Source organism: Oryctolagus cuniculus, chromosome 4, assembly GCF_964237555.1.
Source record: "Oryctolagus cuniculus chromosome 4, mOryCun1.1, whole genome shotgun sequence".
NCBI lineage: Eukaryota > Metazoa > Chordata > Mammalia > Lagomorpha > Leporidae > Oryctolagus > Oryctolagus cuniculus.
This window is the reverse complement of record NC_091435.1, coordinates 74047703-74074900: the sequence shown is the minus strand read 5'-3', so window position 1 is coordinate 74074900 and position 27198 is coordinate 74047703.

The following is a 27198-nucleotide window of genomic DNA, read 5'->3' as shown; positions in this document are numbered from 1 at the left end:
CCAGAACCTGGAACTTTTTCTGCTCGCAGAGGTGATGTATGTTCCAGGAAATGATGTTCTGGCTCCAGGTAATGCAGAGTAGCCAGACTAACACAGTATGTGAGACAATGGACTCCAAAGCAGATGAGGGACATATATTAATAGTTGGCAAAACCAGCATTTTCTTAGATGGTGGTGCAAACAGAAACCTCAGAGGTACATAGTAGCATTAGGAAGAGTATCAGTCTCGGGCCAGTGATGGATTATGACTTGGGAAGAGAGACCTAAAGTTCCTGGGTGACCACCAAGAACAGATTATCAGAAAAAACAATTTCAGTGCAAGTTCACATTGCTGACAGAGATAGTTTGAGCTCCAACCTTCTGCCCTCCATCCAGTACTCTTCTCGTCTTTCTGTGCTTGTCCATTGAGTTGTAGGATGCCAATGGGACGTGCTATCTTATCTGCTGTCCCCTCTGTACATCCTACATGCCTGCAGCTATGACCCTTCCCCTGCACTCTGGGCAGTGTTGTGCAGCTATTACCTTGCGGGAGGCCTCCTGATTGGTAGGAAGCTGATACTTCCTCAGAGACCATTCTGCTGACTTGGCACAACTCAAATTGATCTCTTGGCTCTTGTCCACTGCTGTCCTCTTCTACTCTAATGCACTGCCCTTGCCAGTTGGTGGGCTTCTGATAAACTCATGCTGTAGATATTGCCCATCTCGTGTTCCTCTGGATGTGCTCATTTTGTATTTGGATCCTGTGTTACTAACCCGTTGACTGCCTTGCCTTGCTGCCAGTGGGCTGGCCTGATCTGATTTAGATGTTTTCTATTGAGCCATCTCCTGCCTGGCTGGCATTTTATTGCCTGTGCCAGTGGGTAGATTCCTTCCAAGGGGGTTAGTGCACCTTGGGCTCTATCTTCCAATTCATTGGCTATTCTATGGCTTTTACCAGCCTACTTGGAAGGGTGTACCCCTAACATTCAATTGCTTCCATATTGTGCATGGCCTTCTCTCCCTCTAAATTACCTCCTGCTAAATTCTGCTTTGTCAGTGGTACCCCCAATCTCTCAATTGTGATGTATTCTTCAAAGCACATTAACTTCCATTTGACTGACATATGAATCACTGGGAATGTTTTTGCAGTATTACATATTCCTGTATGTAAAAAGATCTTTTTTAAAAAAACAAATGAGATTCTCACTATTATATGATAGTGTATTTATGACCTACTGTCAATGAAAAAAAAGGTCTATTGAGCATTTACTAATTACCAAATTCTGGTCTCTTCTTACTGCACAACTTCATGCTTATGAGAGACTCTTGGGAACCCTTGGCCTCTTCATCTCAAGTGAATCTTGAAAGGAAATCCAGTCCATTCGTTTTACTTTAGAGATGGCAACTGTCCAAGTATTCAGACAAATGAGTTTTTAATTTCTGATGGCTTCAGGAAGAAGCTCTAGGGAACTCATCCTAGTATTTAACAACTTTGTCTGTTAGGGGTACGTCATATCCAAGGTAGTATCTTGAGCCCTATCTCCCATCCCACTAATAAACTCTGTTGTATCCCTTGTTGCCATAAGTGAATGTAAGTTTCAGGGTTTTCTCTTTTCCTTAAAATGACTCATTAAAATAAAAAGACTACTAAATTTTGCCCTATGTCTTCCTCTGTCATATCTCTTGTTGAAAGTTACTCCAAGCTTTTTTCCTTAAAGGATTTGACTGCTTAGTTCTTAGTCTAGTGCTTTCCAGCCTGTGCTTGTAAACATTGTGAGAGGAAAGCCCACCCTATGCTCAGTGCTTATAAAAAATAGAAATCAACCAAGAAGTAGAAAACAGGGACCTTCCACCATCTTACCATGTCTGTGCTTAAATCTCTTCAGTGGTTGTCTAACCAAGTTACTCTGACTTACAACATCATGCTGATCTCATGGAAACTCTGCATGGAACACCTTTCCTATATCACAGATCTATGTCTTGACCTGTTCCATTCTGCTCCAACCTTGCTGGACTGCATTGAGGCTCTGGAATATCTAAGTTGTTTTCTGCCTCGTGTTTTCATTGGTTGCTGTCTCTATGCAGATCCCTTTCCATCTCTCTGCATGATCTGAACCTGCCTCTTCTCTTAAGATTTCAATTTCAGTGTCATCTTCTCATAGACGTCACTACAACCACCCCTTCTCTTATTCTGTTTGTTTTGCTGTTTACTCTCCATCCCTTTCCATTTAAAGAATTTTCAATAACGTTCATGGGATATTTGTTTACATATTTTTTGTCTCTTGGCCCATTCAGCCATGAACTAGGTTAACATACAGACCTTAATTACTAAGCCCAGTGTTTGGTACATGGTAGGCATTTAATAATACTGAATGAATCTTAAATAGAATAATGAGCCTGTTTGTTGTGAGAGGAGGAGGCCCTGTGAGTTCCTGGCATCTCTTTGGTATTGAAACCGTGCTATCTAAGAATCTGCTCCTACATTTGCTATCTTTCCCAGCCATGCAGAAAAGTAGAGAAGCTAGAAGCCAAGTCTAAGTTGCCAAGATTTGAAAACAGTCAGTTTATCCTAGAGATGATCATCACTTAACATGCTTAAGGCTGTAGTTAATTTAGTTCTAGTTAAGCTGACATCCTGTAAGAATAATATAAAAAGACACAAACAGTATAAAGTAAAAGAAGATAAAGGCAAAAGGATAAAGAAATCAACTAGATTGGCTCTATCTTCAGTTACCTGTCCTTTCTATGTCTTGCTTTTTGATTCATTCATTTTCAAATCAACACATACCTTCTTGCTACTACTTCCCAAAACTTTACATCTAGTATCAATACTTCTTGGTACCTTCAGTTAAATGTGCCTGCTGAACATATACCATGTTGGCAGCCCTCTGTTGCTATAAATGTAACAGATCTGAAACTAACCTCAGTAATTTCAGTTACTTATTCATTAACTGAATCTGTCAAGATAATACTGCAGACACTCAGGTTACTATGATGAGGGGACAGCCTTTTTAGCGCAGAGGACTGATGATTAAACAAATGATCTCATAATGTGGAGTTATGAATTACCATAAATGCTATGTGTAAAATGTAGTGTGCTGTGGGAAAATATGCTAGACAGCCCTAAATTAGTTTAGGAGGTTATGGAGTTCTTTGGGAAAATAAGATCTGACGGATATGTAAAATGTGATGGGAAGAACGGAGGAAGTATATATAAGGCAAGGGGAAAGTATGTATGAATACCTAAAAAGTGGGAGAGATAGTTGTATTCAAAGAAATAGAAAGAGCACTCTGTGCCTGGATCGTGATGAGAGAAGAATAAGTGGTAAAATGGACAGTGTTCCCTACCAATTTACTTGTTCATCTCTGATGTCATATTTCTCTTTATGTTTGCTTTGTTCATTACTTTGTCCTTCAAATCGAGTCACAAGGACCAAACATTTTTTTCCTTCTTTCTATACTAGAATATGTCTGTGAGAAGATGACACTGAAATTGAAATCTTAAGAGAAGAGGCAGGTTCAGATCATGCAGAGAGATGGAAAGGGATCTGCATAGAGAAAGCAACCAATGAAAACACGAGGCAGAAAACAACTTAGTATAAAATGCATCACTCTAGTAAATAAAAAAAAAAAAAGTGGATTTTGTGGACATGATCTTTTTTGGAAAAAACAAATACATGGCATTTTCATTTGAAATATAGATGTTATTTTGAAAATATACAAGCAGTACACATTTAATATAGAACAGGTGGATAAAACAAATGAATGGAAATGAAAACTAACTTACTCTCTCTTTGATCACCCAAGAAAATCTGAACTTTTGTTGTTCATTACTCCATTTTAACTGTAGAATACATACACCCAGAATTTTGTAAACTTTATAACTTCTTTTTGACATTTAAAAATATTAAGCTAAAAAGAATTTCTATTCTAGAAAAACTTTTATAGTTATGATGTGTTTCTTTTCCTCAATATTTCATTGTAAACATTTTAAAGATACTGAAAAATGTGAAAAAATTATATTGTGAATACCATATGTTTAATACTTAGAATCTATAATTAACATTTTACAAAATTGCTTTAGTATCTCTTCATTTCACCACTCATGGATCAATTTATGATACATCTTATTTTATTTTATAATTCCAAATAAGATACAAAGTGTTTATTGAATTATAGATGCTCTTTATGTATCCTGTGTAATGGTCCACTTTCAGATATATGCAATATTAATAATTTCATCCAGTCTTTTGTTTGTCTACTGGTTTTATTAATGATGCTTTGATGAACTTCATTTCTAATTTTGATGAAGTCTAACATATCTTGTTATTTTTCTTTGTGGTTATTGTTTTCTGCATCTCATTTTAAAAAAACCTTTTGTCAATCCCCAAATACAGGATTTATGTTTACTCCATTTATATTTCATCTTGTGGTTTCAGCATAATATTCCAACATAGATTGTTTTAAGTCTATTTCCTGTCAAAGTTACCTTTTTAAAGTAATTAGAACCTGCGGCGCTGGCATCCCATATGGGCACTGGGTTCTGGTCCTGGTTGCTCTTCTTCCAGTCAGGATCTCTGCTGTGGCCCAGGAAGGCAGTGGAGGATGACCTAGGTGCTTGGGCCCCTGCACCCACATGGGAGACCAGGAGGAGGCACCTGGCTCCTGGCTTTGGATTGGTGCAAGCACCAGCCGTGGCGGCCATTTGGGGAGTGAACCGTTGGAGGGAATACCTTTCTCTCTGTTTCCCTCTCTGTCTATAGCTCTACCTGTCAAATAAAAAAAATTAATAAGAACCAAAGATCACAGTTACTATCTTATTATTCAGAATATCTTAGGAGATGAAGTCAAATTATCTGCACACCTCCATAGCACAGGAGAGTCTGTGATGGTGACCTAGAGCCATATTTCTGAAATTTGGTGTTGTTTACTTATGTGCTCACAGTTGGTCTTCCCTGAGTTATTTTCTGAAATTATTTTTTTTTTTCTCCAAAGTATCTGTCTATCCCACCATGTTGTAATCTCCATTGGAATACACCATATGTATATCCAGCAGTTCAGAGACTTATTAGTTAATATTTATAAATAAGAAAATGTTTAAAATTTTTAATTTAAAAACTTTTCCTAGATTTTCGTATCTTGGCCTGAATCTAGGAAATGTAACTGTTGACATTCTTTACATGTGGATATTTTCTAGGCTCGAGTATTCTAACCACCTTTCCTGTTCTGTCATTTTTATTAGCATCCTGATAGTGGACATTAAATTCAATGAAGATGTTTCTTTAGAACCTGGGATGTAATTTGCCTACATATGAACCTTAATTAATTTGAAATAGCTAAATTAACTTTACCCAACCTGGACAGGTTCTATGATAGATAATAGAGATTTTTTAAAAAAATTTAAGTCCCTATAATTAGTTAGCAACTGAATAGTCTTTGTCAAATCATTAGGAATGGACTTACAGATTTCTTATGTTCTTTCACAGTACTAGGAAGCATCACTAACAATTGAGATCTGAGCTGAGACACACAGTCATGTCTTTATGTACCATCTGGGCTTCTCTAGTATCATTTCTTTTATAACAGATGCATTTAAGTAGAAAAATCACTAAAACTGTAATAAAATATGAAGTTCACTTGAATTCTTGAAAAAGAGAAAATACTCTGCGTGAATCAAGATTCAGAACAAGAAATCCATGATCCAAATTATTTTGCTGTATAGGAAGGAAGATGGCATTTCAGGTGGCAGAAGGGGATGAGTCAAGGCTCATGCACAGGACGGAACTTAGCAAATGTGCAGACTGACCAGAGCAATTGGTCTTCTTTGTGAACTTCGGGAAATAAGGGAGCAAGACCCCACTGAGGCATCTAAGTGTCAGCATATGGAATTTGAACTTGAATCTGAAAGACAAAAATGAAGTACTCTAAGTTCTTATTTAGGAGAGTGACTGAATAAACTTGTTTGATATTTATTGGTGCTCTATAATGTAGATTATGTGCAGGTGATGCAGAGAGGAGGCAACTATGACAGTACAGGAAGGGTAAAATCATGATAGCTAGATCAGGTTAGTGACAGAAGACAGGATGTCCACCCTATTGCTGGAGCTGGATGATCTTAGGTTGCCAGTTGAAGTGGCTATAAATATATTGAAATTGAGGTGATTTTAAATTACTAATGAGGAGATGTCCAGTAGATTTTAGAGGCCTTGTGAGACTCCAGTGCCAGAGAACAAATATTTGGAAGTCATTTTCCTAAGGATAAAACAGAAATGCAGAAAAGTTATGAGCCATTTCAGAGAAGGCAGTAGAGGAGGGCACAGAGGTTCTCAGTTGAGGAAAGAAGACAAGATCGAGTGATTTCAGGATAGTGCAACTGAAGTTACTGAGGGGGAAGAGAATAGAGTGATTTGTGGACTCAGAGAACAAGGTTAATACAATACATAAACCAGAGGCAGAAGATGGCTAAAAAAAATGCAGCAGAACATTTATGGGTGAGAGAGCCACTGGATGTGGTAAGATGCTAATCATGTCCTTATATAAATAAGCTGGATGTAAAATGAACTGAAAGTAGATCATTGTGAAAATTAAGAAAGGGATAAGGAGGAGGAGGAAGGGTGGGATCATGGGCAGGAGGGAGGGTAGAGTGGGAAGTATCACTGTGTTTCTAAATCTGTGTACATAAAATTTATATACCTTAAATAAAATTTAAAAAAAAGCAAGATGAAGCACATAGACTAAGCTAATATAACCCAAATCCTGAGATTACATAAAAGATACATGTGGATGAATTATTCCCAAATGTAATTGTGGTAACATTTACTTTTTTTTTTCTTTTTAAAGATTTATTTATTTGAAAGGCAGAGGCACAGAGAGAGAAGGGGGATCTTCTATCTGCTGGTTCACTACCCAATGGCCACAATGGTTGGAGCTATGCCAATCTGAAGCCAAGAGCCAGGAGCTTCTTCCAGGTCTCCCATGTGGGTGCAGGGGCCCAAGGACGTGGGACATCTTCCACTGCTTTCCTAGACCTGCAGAGAGCTGTATCAGAACTGGCACCCATATGGGATGGTGGCACTGCAGGCAGCAGCTTTACCCATTACACTGCAGAGCCAGCCCCCCTCCATCTTTAAAATAAATAATTTTTTTAAAAAAAGATGAATTCTCCCCTGTATACCTTCCTAAATTACTATATACCCTCCATTATTATGGAAGTATGAGGCAATGGATGGTGATTGTTAGGTATTTGATGCAGTAATGCAATTGCATGATTGGGCTCGTTTGCTAGAATGTGAAGTGGGTTATTTCTTCAAAGGGTCTCCTTGCCATGTAACACATCTTTGACAGAGGGCAGGATAAATAAAAATTTGTTCTACTTGATTATTGAAAGAAGCTCACATTGATGAAAACACACCATATTCTGATCATTTTAAAGTCCAACTGCAAGTTCAGTCTTCTGTGATGTAGCTTAAGCTTCTGTGAACTCGATCAAGGATCTCTGAAGTGGTGTGCAGTGTCAGAGCTGTTTCTTCAAGACAGTTTTTAGACTCACTAAAATCCTCACACGGTGTCTTCATGTGAGTCTCCTCTATGTGGTTTGTCTTGAGTTTCTCTTCTTGGCTATTTAAATACAGGCAATTTGGCTGTGGTGGAAGAGTAAGTCTTTTTTGGTTGTAAACTCAAGAAATAACTAGTCATAGATACCTTCACCTTTTTTTGATGGTTGACACTTTGGGCCCCAGATGTCATCATTGTTATAGGCTTGCAATGTTGTAGCACTGAAGGTTAAGCTGCTACCTGTGATACAAGAATCCTATATGAGTGCCAGTGTGAGTTCTGGCTATTCCATTTCCAATCTAGCACCCCACTAATGCACCTGGAAAAGCAGCAGAGGATGGCTCAAGTACTTAGGTACCTGCCATCCATGTGGGAGACCCAGAAGGAGTTCTGGGCACCTGGCTTCTGAAGCTTGGCCCAGCTACAGCCATTGCAGCCATTTGGGGAGTGAACCAGTGGATGGAGATCATTCGTGCTCTCTATCATTCCTCCCTTCGCCCTTACTCTTTCCCTCTTCTCCCCTTCCCTTCCTGCTGTCCCCTTCCTTCCCCCTCTCCTCCCCTCTCCTCCCCTCCCCTCTCCTCTCCCCTCCCCTCCCCTCTCTTCCCCTTCTCCGCTTCTTACTTCCTCCTCCCTCCCTCCCTCCCTTCCCCTATTTTCTCTATATAACTATGCCTTTTACATAAATAGATAGTAAAAAATAATAACAGCAGTAATAGTATTAAAATTAGGTAACCCTGTTTTGTTTTTTAACTTCAATCTAGACTAGTCTAAAGTTTTAATAAATCAAATCCTTTCCCCTTCAACTAACCTTCTAAGTTGGGTTCTATACTTACCTGTACTCTAATGATCAGAATTTTGGGATCTCAGAGAGGTTGTTCCTTTCTCATTACTATTGGTAGTAAATTCTTACAGAAGAATTTAAACCAAGAGTCTTGTTCTATACCCAGTGTTTTTCACTCTTGGAAGTTGTTACTGTGAGGGGAAAAGAAGTCTAACAAAACATAAACTTACCTTATGATGTGTGCTACTCCAACTCAGAAATGAATTCAAAATATTCTCAGAACTCATTTTTCGCAGTCTCCTATAGACAAATTTACTCAAATGCATTCATTGATGATAATATTTAAGTTATACAGGATAAAGTAAACTTTTGCAAGTGACCCAAGACCAGAGTTAAAGACACTATAAGATGACAAAAGCCAGTTGCAGAGTTTCTTAAAAATTTGTTTGACCATGAAAGATATTATTTTCATCATTTTAATTATTTTATAAAAGATTTATTCATTTGAGTTACAGAGGGACAAAGACAGAGAGCTCCTCTGTCCTCTGGCCCACTTCCCAAATGGCTATAATGACTGGAGCTGGGCCAAGCCAAAGTCAGGAGCCCAGTACTGCATCCAGTTCTCCCTGACAGGTGCTGGGCCCAAGCACCCAAGCCACCCTCCACCAACCTCCCAGGCACACCAGTAGGGAGCTGGACTGGAAGCGGGAGCAGGAAGGACCTGAACCACCACTCATTTAGGATGCTGGCTCGAAGCTATTACTTGAAATAAGGGTATAACCTCCTAAACCAACAACGTTAAAACAAAAGGGACTCACTGGCGTTTTGTTTTTGTTATTGGAAAATCAGTCACATTAACTGTTTTCATGTGATACTGAATCCCTCCCAGTGTGCCCTTAATGAAAACTCCTCCATTTTCAAGGTGAAAGCCAAATGAATAGGTCTTTCCTTGCACTGCTTCAGTGCAGTGTTCAAACTCATGGCTGTGCCTTCAGATTGCCTCAGCAAGCTAATGTAAAAATCTAAATTGGTTCAAAAGTAATTCCTATAAAGGAAGACTATACAACAAGCGCAATTGTCTCTGGTCTTTCCGCTAATGAAACATAAACTTGCCCTGACAGAGGTACTCATCTTAAGTACAGTTATGAGAGGTCAAGCAACTGTATCACTTAATCTCTTGGTTCCTTTTCTTACAAACATTGGATAAGAAGTAAATTAACTTCTCCATGATATTTCAGAGGAAATAAGAATGGTGTGAATTTTGCCTTACATGTGACAAAGCGCAAATGCATCAGCATCACTGTGGGGCAGATAATTGGCCAGTTCTTTCCATTACAGCTTCTGAGACTGAGAGAAGTGAACTGACACGTTTAAAGACACACAATAAATAAACATCAAAGCAGGGAACAGAAGTCAGCATTTCAAGTTTACATTTAACCAGCTAATAACTTTGGATGTCTGTGAAATCAGAAGGAGAATCCATAGAGAGTGACTGCATTGCCAACATCTTCAGCGGCGCTACATGAATGGCCGTGTGCAAATACAGCTTGTCTAAAAGTTTGCTTCACTTGTTGCTTGGCACTGGAAGATGAGAACCCACCATGTACTCTCAGGGAGATGGGCGTCTGGAAATAAGGTCCCAACCAGTTACTTTCTGGCTGATTCAAAGTTGCTGATGGAAGTCAGGAGGACAGGTAAATCTTCAATTCTGAGACAGCAAGACTGACTTGTTGCTTGACCCACATGATGAGTCATTTTTCACTCTCACCTGTGACACAGACTACTCATTTACTAGCTGTTTGTTTCCCTTCTCAGTATTCTGTCTGCATAGTAGCAGCAGCTGACACATAGAAAAGAAGAGAAAGAGAACAAGTTGGCAGAGAGTCAATACTTCTCAGTGTTTTATTATTACGGAACTCTAGTAGCATTTAGTTGGTGAGTCTGAGCAGAAAATGAGTATTTCTAAAGTGACTCAGTTTTCAGGGGAAATGATTAAAGGTGTAACAGCAACAAAAATCCATGGATTAATTAGCAGGTCAGTGGTGGTTGAGTAGCTATTACTAAATAACATGGTTTGCATACAAGACAAAGAATTAGTCTTTGACAGTTTTCCAGCTTGGGTGTTTGGCGTGTTAGAATTCCAGGTCAGTAAGAAAAGATTCCCATTGATTGGTGGATGGGTAATGAGCTCAGAGAACATAGTGCTTGGATTTCCTTCAATTCTACACATTTAAGACTTAATCTTATTTTTTGTCAGTGATACATCCTTCTTCCTATAGTTACTGAGAGTGAGGTCTGAAGACTTGATTAATAATGAATAAAGAGAGCACAGCTAACCATGCTGTGAGAGGAGAAAAAATCAGGATCAGCAAAAGAAGACATGGGTTTTTGCCAGCTGGGACAAACAAGTTCTAGGAGAGTGGAAGGGCAAGTGACAATCTATTCTTTGCAAGAGATACAAGTTTCAAAGGAAAGAAAGCAACAGATATACCAAGAGGACTATTGTTTCATAAATTCCTGTAACAAATATTTATGGAGAGCACTCTTCCAGACATACCTACATTTACATATCTGGTACCCTATATGTATAATATATATAGGCCAATATATGTGTATATGTATGTGTATATATTCACATACTTAATGTGTGTGTGTGTGTGTGTGTGTGTGTGGTAGAGGAGAGGAAGCAGAAATAATAAAATACAGAAATCAATTAACTGCTAGTGTAGAGAAGTGCTATGGATAAAACACAAAGTAGAGCCATTTAAGAGACCAGAAGTTCAAAGAGGTAGCATAAGTCAAGTTTCAATATCAAATAGGGGTAGTCAAGGGAAGCCTCCTGAGAGGTTCAGCAGAGGTGTGAAGGTGACACGAAAGTTTAGCTGTGCAAATATCTGGGGAAGACTAGTCTAACCAGACCTAACAGCTGGTGCAGAATCCCTGGGGTCATGTTGGGGTCGGTAGTTAGGAATGGAGAATAACAATGTGTTTGGAGTAAAACAGGCAATGAGAACAGAAGTAGTGGGGATTGGTCAGAGATCAGGGGTTGGGTATTACAGATCTTGATTTGTCTCCATTAGTACCAGTTTAGAGGACTGAGCCACAGTCCTCCTTCTCTCCTGAACCTACATGCAAAAGAAGGAGCAAGGCAAAACATTTATGATAGTGCCACTGAGAAATAATATTGCTATAAGAATTGTGTAATTATTCAGAAAAAGGGATCCTTGGGGCTTTTTGCATAAATGCAATGAAAAACATACAGTCGGGAGAGCCATTTATGTATAGAGGAGAAATCCATTCTTGGAATTGGGAGCAACTAGATTGTGCTAATGTGCATAATAATCAAACTGTCCAAGTGTTTTTGTTTTAGGTCTGCATCTAGATGGGCACTGCCTAGAACATTTTACCTCATTTCCAAATGATTTTATGCCTATTAAAATGTTGTTTTCATTTCAATTATTAATTGAGCCAGTAATGCAATTATGAAATACAACTTCTGCTGATAGCTGTTTCCAGAAGGCAGATTGAAAGGACCTAGGAAATGGAAAAGGAAATTCAGGAAAGTTTACCTCATTAGAACTCATTGTGGTATAAGCAGAGGTTGGAAGATGTCAATAATCAAACATGCCACACAGTCTCCTTCTTTCCATTTTGATTAGAATGAATTGAGAGTATGAAGATTTGATATTGGAGCTATCCCTTATACCCCTTTTAGGGGCTTCATTCTGTACCAGATTGATCTTTGGGACACTACTGGTTTTAGTTCCTTCTCTTTTGCAGAATTTCCATTCCCAGTAGGATCCAAACAGGTGACTAAACCCTCTTATGAGTATTGTGTATGTGTGTGTGTTTGTGTGTGCACACATGTGCTCCCATGCTCAAACATGCTGGAAATGTTTTATTGAGGCAAAACTTCTTTGTGAATGTTCCTGGGCTGAAGATAACAATTCAGAGGATATATTGGCTGCTGGATTATGCTCAATTTTAGGAAGAGTGATTTGTCATCATTAGTAGATATTTTTTCAGAAATAACGTGGAACCTCTATCATAAACATAGTTTTATATCGGTGTTCCACATTTCAAAGAACTGTGAACAGGGAGCCAGCATCATAGTGTAGCAAGTTAAGTTGTTGCTTGCAACTCTGTCATCCCATATTGGATTGCCATTTCATATCCCTGGTAATCCACTTCTAATCCAGCTCCCTGCAAATGCACCTAGGATTGCAGCTTAAGATGGCTCTTGTAGTTGGGCCTCTGCTGCCCCTGTGGGAGACCCAGATGCAGTACTTGCCTTCTAGCTTCACGCTGGCCCAGACTTGGCTATTATGAGTATTTGGGGAGTGAACCAGCAGATGGAAGGTTTCTTTCTCTCTCCATCATCATTGCTGTCTTTAAATAAATAAATCTTTTTTTAAAAATTTTTAAAAACTGTTGACAATATTTGTTTCTTTGAATGAGTCTTTCAGGTTTATCAGCTTTCTATTTCTCTTTAAACTCAAGCAACATCTGTAAGATACCATTCAAGATGAGAATGGGTAATAATTCCCATTTAACCTCTTTAGATAACTAAGTGTTAACAAATAATGTCCTCTCAGGACCACAAAAGCCACACCCTTGAGTGCACTGAGTTCTCTGTTACAACCAGCACATGTTCATGTGCAGTGACATGGCAGATGAAATATATTGTGTTGCATAATTTCAGAGTAAAAACTAAGAATACTTCCCGTTTCCAGTCTTTATCTGCTGTTGTCTTCCTTGAGAGTGTGTGGCCACTTAATAAAGGCTCCAGACTGAATTGAAGAAAATAATTTTTCTCTGCTGCCAGGGAGCTCTTCTCGTTTATATTGTTCATTGCTTGGAGCCAGGAGCAAGGAACTCCATCTGAATCTCCCACATACGCACCAAGGGCCAAAATGCCTGGGTCGTCTTGCTCTGCTTTCTCAGATGTAAAAGCTGGGAGCTGGACTGAAGCTGAGTAGCCAGGATTTGATCATCACTCTGATAAGAGATGCTTGTGTTGCAAGTGGAGGCTTAACCTGTTGCACCATAATTTCAGTCCCAGTCTGTGAGATTTTTGCCAGAGTTTCTATAAGCTCTGCTTTGATTCACATGCAATATCTCAGCCATCTCTCATAGTTCTTCCCTGTCTGTTATCATGCAAACCTGGATATAAAGTTAGACAGTGGAGCAGAGCTGTTCTTAGGAGACCTAAGAAAGAGTAATCTTTTCAAGTTACAGTCCCCTCCATTCCATCAATGTTTGCGAATTTTTATCCAGACAGTATGTGGATTTTTAAAAATATTTTATTTATTAATTTGAGAGGCAGAGTTACAGAGAAATGGGGAGACAGAAAGAGTTCCTCCATCTGTTGGTTCACTCCCCAAATGGCGGTGATGGCTGGAGCCGGGCAGATCTAAAGCCAGGACCTTCTTCTGGGTCTCCCACACTAGTGCAGGGACCCAAAACACTTGAGACATCTTCTACTGCTTTCTGAGGCCATCAGCATGGAGCTGGATCAGAAGTGGCACAGTCATGACTCGGTCTGGCACCCATATGGGATGCTGACAACACAGGAAGAGGCTTAACCTTCTATGGCACAGCACTGGCCCTAGAATGTGGATTTTTAATATGACTAGCAATGATGTACTCATCAATCCACATTTGAAAGACCCTTTTTGGGTGAGAATCTCCTTACTTCCTAGTGTGATGAATATTGGTGAGTCTGTACTCTCCTGAAAAAAAAAAAAAACATTTTGCTATTCAACACTCAGTGATACTCCATTCATAAAAACTTATTATAATTTGTTCAGTGATTAAGGGAGTCATATAGGATATGGACCACATCTTACCAAAGTGACTTGCAGGACAAGCCCTAGCAATGTGTGTGCCACTCTGTTGCTGTGCTGTGCACAGGCCCCTCCAGCACCAACAGATGGGTAACGCAATTTCATCAGTGGCAGGGCTGCAAACTCTGGCCTTTGTTCTGAAGCCTTTTGATTGGTAAGACCAGCTCAGAAATGGAGGTTTAAACAAGACAAGCAGTCCTGTCAGCTTCTCTGTCTCTACTAATAAGAAATAATTTGAAATATCGCAGGTCAGAGTGAAGACAAGAATTTTATCTTATGGTCCCCCTTTTTTTTAAAAAAAAAGCTTATTAATATAAAGCAAACAGATTTCGTGTATTTCATAGGTATAATTCTAAGACAACAGCCATCTTTCTCCCGCTTCAGTCCCTTTCCTTTCTTTCCTTTTTTAAAAAAATTTTGCAAAAATACAATTTAAATCCACTCTAGGATGACAGGCTTAATGTACCAACAAGTGCACTTACTTCAACAAGTAGAAAGTAGAAAGACCACTGAAGTACAAACAAGAGTTAACACAATGATCAAATCACAAGATATCTGATTCCTAAACAAAATTCATTTTTGTATTTTACATTAACTACCATATATCAGAGAAAACATACCCTCTTTTGTTCATGGTGCCTTAAGATCACAGAGGTAGCGTAAATACTGTCTACCACAAAGAGCACAGTGGTCCTCCACTAAAATTATTTAAGATAGCCCAATAGTGTGAATGTCGTCAGGATTTTCTGTTCAGCGTATTTTATGAATTAGTAACAATGAGAAGCCTGGAAATTCCAAGAAGAGTATGTATTGAAATTTATTCAAAGCAACTCTTCTCCTAACTTCTAACAAATTACCTTTATTTTAACTTAAGGCAAATGATATTTTCCTGAGAAGCTGACAGAATATCTAACAGTAGCACTTTTAAAAGTTGTCACCAATACTATTAGGTTGAAAATAAACCACTTTGTGTAAATGAGAGCACTTGATTTCCAGTAAAGCTCCTACAATTCTACAATATTGTGTAAGTCTGTTACTTGGGAGGCAGAGGAGAGCGAGGCAGAGCTAGAGAGCAGAGAGCGCTCCCATCTGCTGGTTCATTTCCTAAATGCCTGCAGCAGCTCGAGCTGCACTGGGGTGTAATTTGGGAGCTAGGAACTCAGTGCAGGAGTCTCACATGAGTGATGGGATTCCAGTTACGTGAGCCATCTCCACTGCCTCCTGAGATCTGCATTAGCAGGAAGCTAGACTGGGAGATGGGCCTGGAACTTGGGTACATGGTTGCTGAGTGAGGGCCTCAGGATCACTAGGCTGGATGCCTGGCCCAACTTCTTTTAAACATGTTTTTAAATTGACATATTTGAGAGATAAATCAACAATATTGTTGAGGCCCTATAATGTGCGAGGCATTTTGTTAGGCCCCGTAGGGGACTCAAATATCAGAGCTGTGTCCCCAAGTCTTAAGCAACTCATAATCGAGAAGGGACTCAGCACACAAATAACAAAGAGCAAATCATTGTAATGGAGAACAATTGTCAGATGAATCACTGGCACCTTGGGACTTGATGTCATTTATTTAAGTCGGCAAACAATGGAAGGACATAGGGGCTGTGGATTTATATTGATTTAATCTATTTAATTACCTTTTTCTGAACAACTTTATCATTTTAGATTCGTTTCTGTTTCTGTGTTGAAAGATTCTCTTTGCCAGTTTTCTTCAGTGGATTATTTGGGTGCTTCTGCAAGTTTAATTCTTGCCTGTATTGGCTCTTGTGCATGAATATGTGTGTCAGTGCATTTATTAAAGGAAGCTTTAATGGAAACACCTGCTTGTTCTTGATTCTCTTAATGAATTGTCCTGGCATTACTAAATGGCACCACAAACCAATTATGATACGCTGTGTAGGAGCCATGCACTGACATTGCTTGCTAAAAGTAGGCCACTTCTTTTTCTAATTCTTTTGAGAATGGTGTATGCATGAATTACATCTATTCTGTGTATAAGAAAATACCCCTAACTTGTGCCTTAATAGCACTTTACAGCTTACAAAAGGTTTTCAAGATCATAGCTCACCTAAAGCTCCTCCCCATCTTGCATTTCTGTTTCAGGAGTTGCACCACCATGAACATTTATGTACACACTAGTCAAGCTGGAAACTTTGGCATCTCCTTTTTGTTTTCTCTTTCACAGCAATAGATACTCTGTCTCCAAACTTCATTCTGTTATTGAAGCAATCTGCCCTCTTTCCTCTGCTGCTTTGTTCACCATCAGCTAAATTTGTTATGTCTTGCCAGGTTTAATGCTATGATGTCTTGTGGGTTTCCCTGTCTCCACTTCTACTTTCCCTGTCATGTCCATTTCTAAACAGGGAGCCAGAATAATCTTCCTAAAATTCCAGTCTGATGATAGTGTTCCTTTACCCACTGCCCAGCTGAACATTTAACACTGACTCCCAGTTGTTCTTAGAATAAATTTTAAACTCCTTAACCTGGCCTAATAATCTCCTGCTTGATCCAGGCCTTTCTTCTTTCTAGGTTTATCTTTTCACAGCACTTACATAGCCATACATAATTATTAAATGTAATCATGTGAAATTGCCACTAAACCATTTTGGGGAAGATAAATGTGTCAATTTTTTACTGTCAAACTAAAATAGGCTAGAATTTTTTCCCCCTCTTTTTAGCCTAGGTATACACTTCGCCTTCCACCTGGGTATATTTTCTCTTGTTCTTTATCTGGGCATTTCTACCTTGTCAATCTGTTTTGAATCTAGACTTAAAAATTAATCTGTGGAAGCCTTTCTGATTAAATCACCATGCTTTCCATTATCAGTTGAATATCCCCATTTTTTGTTCTAATCTCTGCACAAATTGAACTAACTGTACCAAAGTATGATGATCTCATCTTTCTATGTTCTGTTAGTAGCATCAATTCTCTGAGAGCAAGGGACAGGCTTATTTTGTCCACAAAAGTACACTAAGTGTCTGGCACAAAACCTAGTGTATTGTAAGCTTTCAATAAATGCTTATTGAATGAAGAATAATTAACCTAATAAATAGTACAAGGAGTAGGATTTTTTTCCATTATCTTAGTACTTAGAAAAAATTGGTGATGTTTCCTGCTCTTGATACAGAATTATTTATGATTTATATTATTTGATGTACTAACTTTGTAATTTCCTGTGTTTCTTAATTATTTCAAAATAAAACATTGAAACAGTGGTGATGTAGGTGGGCCCAATGTATTAATTTTTGTCTACATATGAGGAAAGCAAGCCTTGGAATGATATAACTTGTACATGGTCACATAAGTGTTAACTGAGAAATGCATGACCTGAATGTTTTCGAGTGTAGACAAAGAACATTTTACCCTCTTCTGGATCTTCCTGTGGACCTAGCAACCCAGTACCTTGTTCTGTCCATGGAAAACTTCATACTCTAATCTAGATTCTCTAATTTTGTGATTATTTTCCCAACATGAGATTCTGAACAAGAATTAAACAGGAAAATATGTTTAGACTTGACACTTTTTGTTCTATCATTGTTATCTCACTTACTTATGTTTATTAGTTTCTTTTTCAAAATATGTTTTACCTTGTGTTTAAGTGATAGAATGTACTAAAACATTTACCAAGGTAGAACACATTAATATATTCATCATTTCACAAAGATATAGTTTACCTTACCCTGACCCTGTGGCAAAGAGAAGTTATAGCCTAGATTCATTAAGCAAAACTCCCGAATACACTAAACTATTAACTAAAGTCTTCATGCTGTATCACTAATCTTCTGAATTGTTCATCCTGTGTATTTACTACTTTGTGTTCTTTGGCCTAAATCTCCTCCGTTTCTTCCTGACCACCCTGTGACTCTGTTCACTACCATTTTATCCTCTGACCTTTCTATATGCTTGATCTTTTCTTAAGCTTGACTCCTCATTTCAATAAAATCATGGAATGCTTTTTTCTTTGGCAGGTTTATTTAGTTTAGCATTATGTCCTCTAAGTTTTTTTTGTGTTGTAGCTAATGATAATATCTTCCTTTGTTAAGCCTGAAATGATACTCCAGTGTGTATATGTGTGTTTCATTCATTGTTGGACAACAAGGTTCTTTTCATCTCCTGGCTACTGTGTATACCGCTTGAATTAACTTGAAAGTATGCACATCTTCAGCTGGTGGTGGTTTCATTTCCTTTGGTGATATCCTCGGATGATTTCTAGGTCATATTGTAGTTATATTTGTAACTTATGTAGGAACCTCCTATTATTTTCCATAATGTCTGTGCCAATCTATATTCCCAACAGTGTACAAGAATTGTCTTTTCTTCACACCCTGCCAACACTTGTTATCTCTTGTCTTTTGATAATATGTATCCTAACAGGTATGAGGTGGTATGAGGTTTGACTTTGCATTTTCAAGATGGTTAATGACATTGAGTATGTTTTCTTATAGCTGTTGGCCATTTTTATGTTACTTTCAGAGAAATATCTTTTAAGGTCCTTTGTCCTTTTTTAATTCAATATGTGCTGTGTTCTTGACTTTTGTAAGTTCTTGATAAATCTTGGATATGAATCTCTTGTCTGATATATTGCTTTCAAATAATTGTTAAGCAGCCTATATGTTATCTTTTCATTATGTTGATTGGTTGTTAAGTGCAAAAGCTTTTTAGTTTGTTGTACTCCTGTTTATTGACTTTCCTTTTTTCAGACTACATTTTTGGTGTGTTAACCAACAAAACACTGCCAAGACAGAGCCAGACAAAAACACTACATGGAAAGAAAACAGTTAGCCAATATTTCTGATTAACATCGATGCCAAAATCTTCATAAAATATTAGCAAATTCAATTCAAAACCACATCAAGAAGATTAAACATCATTGGCAAGTGTCATTTTTTCTTGGCATATAAGTCTGGTTTCACAAACATAAATCAGTCAGTATGATACATTAAAGACTGCAATACAAAATCATATTGATAATGCAGAAAAACCATTTGAGAGAGATCAGCATTCCTTTTAAAAACTTTAACAGTTTACATGTAGAAATATATTTCTTCAACATAATAAAGACCTTTTATGGAAACCCCCAGAAAGTGTCATAATCAGTGAAATTTTACCTTAAAGTCTGGAACAAGGCATGGGTGCCCACTCTTGTGTGCTTTTATTCAAAATTAGAAGTACTATCTGTAGCAGTTAGACAAGAAAAAGTAATAAAATGTATCCAAACTAGAAAGGAAGACATGAATTTGTTTATATTCATAGAAAATGTGATCTGATATGAAGCAAAACTCAAGGATTGCCACAAAACAAAAACTGATAGGGTCTAATAAATGAATTTTAGTAAAGTCTCAGGATATCAAATTGACATAAAAATCCATGGCATTTATGTACATGAATAATGACCTAGCCAAAATACAAATGAAGAAACCAATCCAATTTATAAAAGCAGCAAAATATAAAATACTTGGGAATTAACTTATACTAGGAGGTACAAGGCCTGTATAATGAAAACTATGAAACATTGACAAAAGAAATAGAAGAGAACACAAATATAGTTCATGCTCATAGACTGAAAGAATTTATATTGTTAAAACTATATATACTAGCCGGCGCGGCGGCTCACTAGGCTAATCCTCTGCCTTGCGGCGCCGGCACACCGGGTTCTAGTCCTGGTCGGGGTGCCGGATTCTGTCCTGGTTGCCCCTCTTCCAGGCCAGCTCTCTGCTGTGGCCAGGGAGTGCAGTGGAGGATGGCCCAAGTACTTGGGCCCTGCATCCCATGGGAGACCAGGATAAGTACCTGGCTCCTGCCTTCGGATCAGCGCGGTGCGCCGGCTGATATATACTACCTGACATACATAATTAAGTTTCTATCAAAATCCTAATGTCATTGTTCACAGAAATAGCAAAATAAATATAAACTTCATACAGTACCACAAAAGATCCCAAATGGGTAAAATAATTCAAGTACAGTAAAAATAAAATTAGAACCATCATGCTTTCTGAATTCATGTTTTATTAGAAACCTGTAGTAATCAAAACAATATAGGACTGATGTTAAAATATTTGCAAGTAGAGCAGAATACAGAGCCCACAAAAATTCACACATATATGCTCAACTGTTTTCCCACAAGGGCACCAAAAAAGGCAAAAGGGAAGGAATACTTTTACCAATGAATTTCATTGGGAAACTAGATATTTGTCTGCAAAAGAATAAAATTGAACACTTTATTTAGATAATGCCTGAAAATCAGATCAAAATAGATCAAAGACCTAAACATAAGACCTGACACCATAAAATATCTGGAAAGAAACATTTCTCCCTTAAAGCCTAGATTCTAGAATTGTCCTAGAAAGTCATTTCCACCTGTCTTTTGTTGCTTTGAACTGAGCTCCCTTTGCTTAAGTAAGTTCATTTATTCATTACTCAATATTTATTAATTTTCCACACCCTTCATTATACTCTAGAAACTGTGAAATGAACAAGGAATGAAATGCAGACTGTTCTCAAGGAGCTCATATTCTAGCTGAGGAGAAGGACCCATGAAATGGAGGGCAGTGTCGTAACTACTGCTTTAGTAATTAATACAGAGAGCTAGATGTACAGAAGAAACACCTAACTTGAGCTTTAAATGTATTTAAACTATTCCTAAAGGTTTTTTTCTGTTTAAAATGCCTTAAGTTGGGCAGCTGGAGGAAACTGGGTGTGTCATCACAAGACTGGATAATATGGTGGATGGGATGGAAGGATTTGATAGAAGGAATCAGGTGCAAAGATGCACAGACAAAAAAGACCTTGAAATCAGCTCTCTCAAGGAGCCTTACTCCACCTGAGAAAGCACTGACTACAGCTGAATATTACTGATCCATGCCTTTCCATTTTGAAATCAGGTTATTTTCTCACTTCTCACAACTTGAGATATTTAAAGACAAGGTGTGCTGAGGGTGGACATTGCTATTCTCTATTGGTCGAAGATAGAGAATGCATCATCTCCATTGTTTCCATGTGATCGTTGATACTGATACCTCATTCTTAGATGTTTATAATGATCTTTCCTAAAAAGTGAAAAGAGAGGGAAAGGAATCAAAGAACAAACATAGCATTGTAAAAGTCAATATATTCCATTAAATTGTTTCACCTCTTATCTTCCTTTTTTTGTTTTTTTTTTTGTTTTTTTCCTTTAGGTAAGTGAAATAGTTACAGGACTGCTTCTGCATGCAGTGACTTTCTCCTCTGAATATACCGCAAGTTAACATTCCAATGTCTTCCATCGCCTCTACTTGACTCGTGAGTTCACCCAGATGTGATAAATAAGCGTATGTAGGATTAAGAAATATGTCAATAGTTATATTTCTCAGTAATGTACAGTTGTGACTTTCTTTAAGGTAAGTGAACCCATTCAAATGTTGATTTTGCCCATACATGCACTAAATAAAATATTAGTCCATTTACAGCAATATCCATAGTAAACAACAAACCTGTCTACTTTTATTTTTTCATTTTTCATTGGTTTACAGTAAATAAGTTTTGAGAGGAATATTCAAATATTAGACTACTTTAAAGTTTGAGATATACTTTCCTTTAACTATTTTGTTCCTTTTCTCCTTAAAAGTTATACTAAAGGATACAGAATTGTCGTAAATTTTGTTGTGCTCTGAATTCTGGATTCTTCCCTTTGCAGTGTCCAAATCTGATGAGGGATCGTTATTCTAAACTTGAAGAAAATGAGTTCTTAGCAGTGCTTTGTGCAATAGAATTTGCTTGGCAAGATGGGATGTAAATAGAAAAAGTGGGAAAAGAATACTTAGAAGTTATTAAGTGTTTGAACAATGACTGCTCCTGGAAAATTGGCAGTTCTCTTCTTGTCCTCTGTCCTGGGCTTGGCCACTTTCCTGGCTTCACACTTAGCTATTCTTCAATTCCTTATCTTATTCTCCAATTCAGCTTTTGTTTTCTGCATAGACTATATCAGCTATGTTTAATTTGACAGTTTGCACTTACTGTGGCCATCTCAGATGTTCCAGCAAACTGACTTGTGTGTTACTTGTGTATAATGCAATGCAGGCACACCTGTCCTCCACAGAGAGTTACATACCTCCTTATTTCACAATAATTTTCCTAGCTGATGGAGCTCATCGAGCCAACCCCTTTGCTTACATGATGGGGACTGATTTTTCTGAGGTGCTGCTGATTCCCTGTTTGAATTCTGTCATCGATATCCAGGTGTGAAATTATTAATTATGAAGCACAATGCATGGTGTTACAGCAAAAGATTAAACAGCTTTCCTTTAGGATCATTGTTGGAATTGGCCCTCTGTGATAAATTAATATAAACTAAACATTTCAGTTTGTTACATTATTGTCTCATTCAATAGTTAACTACTGTGTGTCAAAGTGAGTCTTGCTACATATGGAAAATGTAAGATGGATGTATTTCTGTACATTGTTTAGCTTCTAATTACTGACGTAAAAATAGGCAATGCACTACTGTCTTAAGGGAAAAAAAGAAATTAGTACTGACGTTGGTGGAGAAGGTAACCTTAAAATGTGGAATTTGTATCAACTCTACTATAGTTCTACAGATTTTTAACAGAAGTAATAGTTGGATAGCCCTGGAGACATAAGTCAAGAGCATGAACCCAAATTTTACCTTTTACCAGTTAGAAATATTGAGCTGGCTGCTTACTCTTGCTGAATTTCTGTTATTGTTTTTTTACATATGCAAAATGGGTATAATGGTAGCTACTTTCAGAAGTTACAGTGAGTATGCAGGGAAGAATTTCATGAGATAATAAGTGTCACACTGCAAATACATCATATATAATAAATAGTAGCTGACGTGGGAAGGTGGGAGAAGAGGGCTGGGGAAATGGTGGTGGTGGTAAGTGGCAGTGGTTATAACAGTGGTAATGATGTTTTGAGTCTTGAAATGTTAGTGTAATTGCTTTTGCAAAGCTTGTTTTTGTTCTGTTTGTTGTAAAAAATTCTGTTAGGTGATTGTCCATATTTACTTGACAACAGTAAACTGTTGTCAAGTAAATATGGACAATCACCTAACAGAATTGTTATTGTCGTACTCTTGATATTATTTACAACCACCTTAGAATAATGGATAGTTGTATTATTAGCTGTTAGTCATGAATTCTCAGTGTAAAAGATCCAGTTTTGATTGATCTTAAGTCAAATTGGCTAGGTGTTAGTGTTACTCCATTTTCATTATTACAAATAAATACCTAAGGTATTACAATTATGGTGGTATCAGTTTTATCCTAAACACTCCATCATCGTTACCATTTGTAAATTATTAAGCTTTGTAGTATTCCAGGTGATATCCATTTATTACCTCATTTAACTGCAAGAATAACCATTCACTTATTGAATGTTTTCCATTTTATAAAGAATCACACTCTGAGAAGTGAATCAGGTGTACACGATACAGCGAGAGAGCAGCAGATCTTGATTTTAAGGCAGATCTGCTTGACTCAGCATGTATACCCTCATTCACTTTTTTATACTCCTTTTTGCAATAAAACATTGCATAGGACCTCCCTGGTCCATGGTGTGACTACTCTGGGGGTCTATGAGATGTGGGGACTTTTATCTTTCAGGGAAGTACTCTCTGTGTGATCTGTCCACCCCATTGGTATTGTAGGGTTTTTTAAATGAGGAGACAGGACACCGGAGAGTCCATTCTGAGAGTGTGCTACTGGATAGCTGTGTGCTTCCACTTTTATCTAGAGGGTACCAGCAAGTCTACAAGCCATCAGGCACATAGTCAAGGTTATACATCAGCTTAAGGATTTGGGAAAAGGAATTCAGTCTGGGGGGTCTAACATAGGGATTAAAGCTGTGTTGTAAATCTTCAGAGACAAGCCCATTTAGATTCTTACGTAAATGTACAAATTCCTGAAAATACTCCAGGTACCTATTTATGACCCTTAGCCTCCTGCTGCTCCAGCTGCCACATTCCTTTGGGGGCAGGTGTGCCCATCCCCACCCCATCCCCAGCCTTTTTTGGGTTAAGCACAAACTGCGGCCTTGCCTCTAATTTCCGGGGGGTATGCCCCTCTGAGAGGCACTTAGGCAGCATCTCTCCATGGTATGATATCTCTTTGCATAGCTTTTTGACACATCCCAGATCTGCATATCCAAGGTATTGGCTTTAACAAGGCACTAGACTCCATGTGGTTTCCAGCCGTCAGTTATGTTGAGCAAATTTCCATTGGACAGCTGTATAGCACTACTGATTTCATTCTATAAATATGTGGCAAGCAGTGCTGTGCTAAGAAATATGAGAGTTCATGGAAAAACAGAAGTAAAAGATAAGTTTGTTAGCGCAAAAATTAAGTCTGCGCATAGTTTTTTTGTAATACTCATTAGCCATGAACTTTTTGAAGTCCTCCCCTATCTTTACTTTGGATACATGTCTAGTGTCTCTTGGTTTAAATTGAAATCTCTGTTAGACAGCAGTGCAGAACGACTGAGTAACAGGCCCCACTTCAAAAATATTCCCATATTCAGCATCACCCAAGAGAATTTCTAAATCCTCACCATCTCCTTTCTTTTGATTATATTTTCAAAGAGACTGAATTTGGATTTATGTGATCTGCCTCTCCCAAATACTGTTCTTTAGTTAGTGTCTGCACTCCTCTGAACTGTATCCTTTGAGCACAAGGCTTTGATGCTTCTTCAAACCTTGATAGGCCCTTTACACATTGTTGGAATGAGTCTGTAAAGTCATCTCTGAAAGTGGATTTTGGTCAAGTCATGGAGAATGAGATACGAAATTTCAGGGTGTCTCTGGGAGGTTAGGAGGCAAGGGTTGCTCCACCGCCAGGTAGAGAAGACTGCATAATGAGGTAGGAGGCATTTTTGCCTATAAGGCAATTCCCCCTGGGGCCAACTCCACGTATGGTTTCTGTCACACTTTATCTCTTTTTTGAGTAAGGCAGAAGGTTTCTGAGAATAATGATCTGCTTTCAGAAAGTACACGTATGATGAAATTGTCTGCCTCAGGCTACCTGTATTGATTGTTTTGAAGAAAATGCTTGATTAGGAACACAGCTTGGCACATGTTTTGTTCTCTTTTTCAAACTGGATTTATTTTTCTCAAGGTAGGGATGGGGATGAAGCAGAACAGATACTAGGGTAAAGGAGTATTTTTTAATATTGATTATAAAGAGAACAGATTTCATGCATTTCAAAGATAGATTTCTAAGAACATAAGAACACTTCCCTCATTCCCTCCCTCCCTCTCTCCTTTCTTGTTTTTTCTTTTAATTTTTGGGTTAACATACTATCAGTTTACTTTATAATCACAGACTTCATACTTCCCAAAATATAGTGTTCAACAAGTAAAATGTAGAAAGACCTCTGTTCCATAGGAATAGAACCAAGGGCTATAATGATAAACAGATCATCAAATGTCAGTTTCATCCTTATATATTCAGAGTTTTTTCTTTATATATTAGCTACAACAAATCACAGAAAAATACAATATTTGTCTTTTTCGGTTGTTTCACTAAGCATAATGCTCTCCACTTGCATCCATTTTGTTGAAAGGGATAGGATTTCATTCTTGTTTATGTCCGAGTAGTACTCCATGGTGTGTGTGTGTGTGTGTGTGTATGTATGTGTGTGTACAATATTCTCTTTCTTCAAGTCATCAATTGATGGATGTCTGGGTTGATACCATATCTTAGCTATTGGGAGTTGAGTTGTTGTAAACATGGGGATGCTCCTTCATATGCTGATTTTATTTCCTGAGTGCATATTCCCAGCAGTGGGTTGGCTGGTTCATAATGTAAGAAGACTGTATGTGTTTGGTTTTAAATTTGAAAAATGAAAACCTCTGACTAATAACAAAATATAAACATGCTTTTAAAACTGTACAGTAGTATATGCATGTTGGTTATTTTTATAGGTTTTAGTATTTCACTTCATGCTAGAATCTGAAACATTATAAAAACAAAATTTATAAAAAAAAAACTATAAAAACAAAAGCTGTAGAAAGGGTGCTGACCATCCTGTGGAAAAATGTTCTATGCAAATCTGTTTCATCTGTGATACTTCCAAGGACTAGAGGAGGAGGAAGGATTTCCCTCTAGTCCTGTGTTTTTATGATGTAGACTAATGACCAAGTAAGTACACATGGAAATTTTTCCTATAAAACTATTACATTTATCTAAACATACTCAGTTGCTTTTATAATGACTCCATACCCAGTAACACAAAGATGCAAACTTAGTTTTCCCCAAATATTTTATGTTTTATTCCTGAGGATTCATTGAGGAATTTTATGTTTCTTAACTGATAAATGTGTAGGATGCACTCCAGTTGATCAGTATCCTTGAAGTTTAACTCCAGAGTGGAACCCAATGTTCTAGTTACCATCTGGCTAGGTCAACTCAAAGGTGTGTAATGAATGAATAATTGTTACAGGAACAGACAGAGAGTATTATGGCAGTTTGCCAATTGAGGACACTCAACCAGACCTCAAGTGAAGTTCTAGGAGTAGAAATCCGGGTTGCTATGTGTATGTCATCTTCCCCACCACTGGATTGTCTATTCCCAGCCTGCTCCTCCATGTATCACATAGCTGATCTCAAGGAAGTTACTTCTTTATTGTGGGGATTAATAAATTAATTTATGGAAGTCACTGAAAATCTTCTCTGGACAGTAAAAAGTGCTCAAGACATATTCATTCTTATAAATAGAGTCCAGGCAGTTTCCTAAAGGAAATTCTCTTGTACATTTCTGGGTCTTTCATATTACTGCTGCCAGCATGAAACCAGCCATCTTTCTATAGGGAAGGTATTTCCTCAGGGCTCTGACAATGGAGATGGCTCCATAGATTAATTATGAAGCTTGTGTCTGCCAGGCACCATGTTTTCAACATTCATATTTCTTCCTGAAGGAAAAGAAATATTTTTGACTTGAGTTTTTAAACTATAATATTTAACTGCCGGTTTGTGCAATTAATCAAGTGTTTTCATAATCTAGTTACTCTCTTGGACTTGCAGAATTTCAAATTTGGG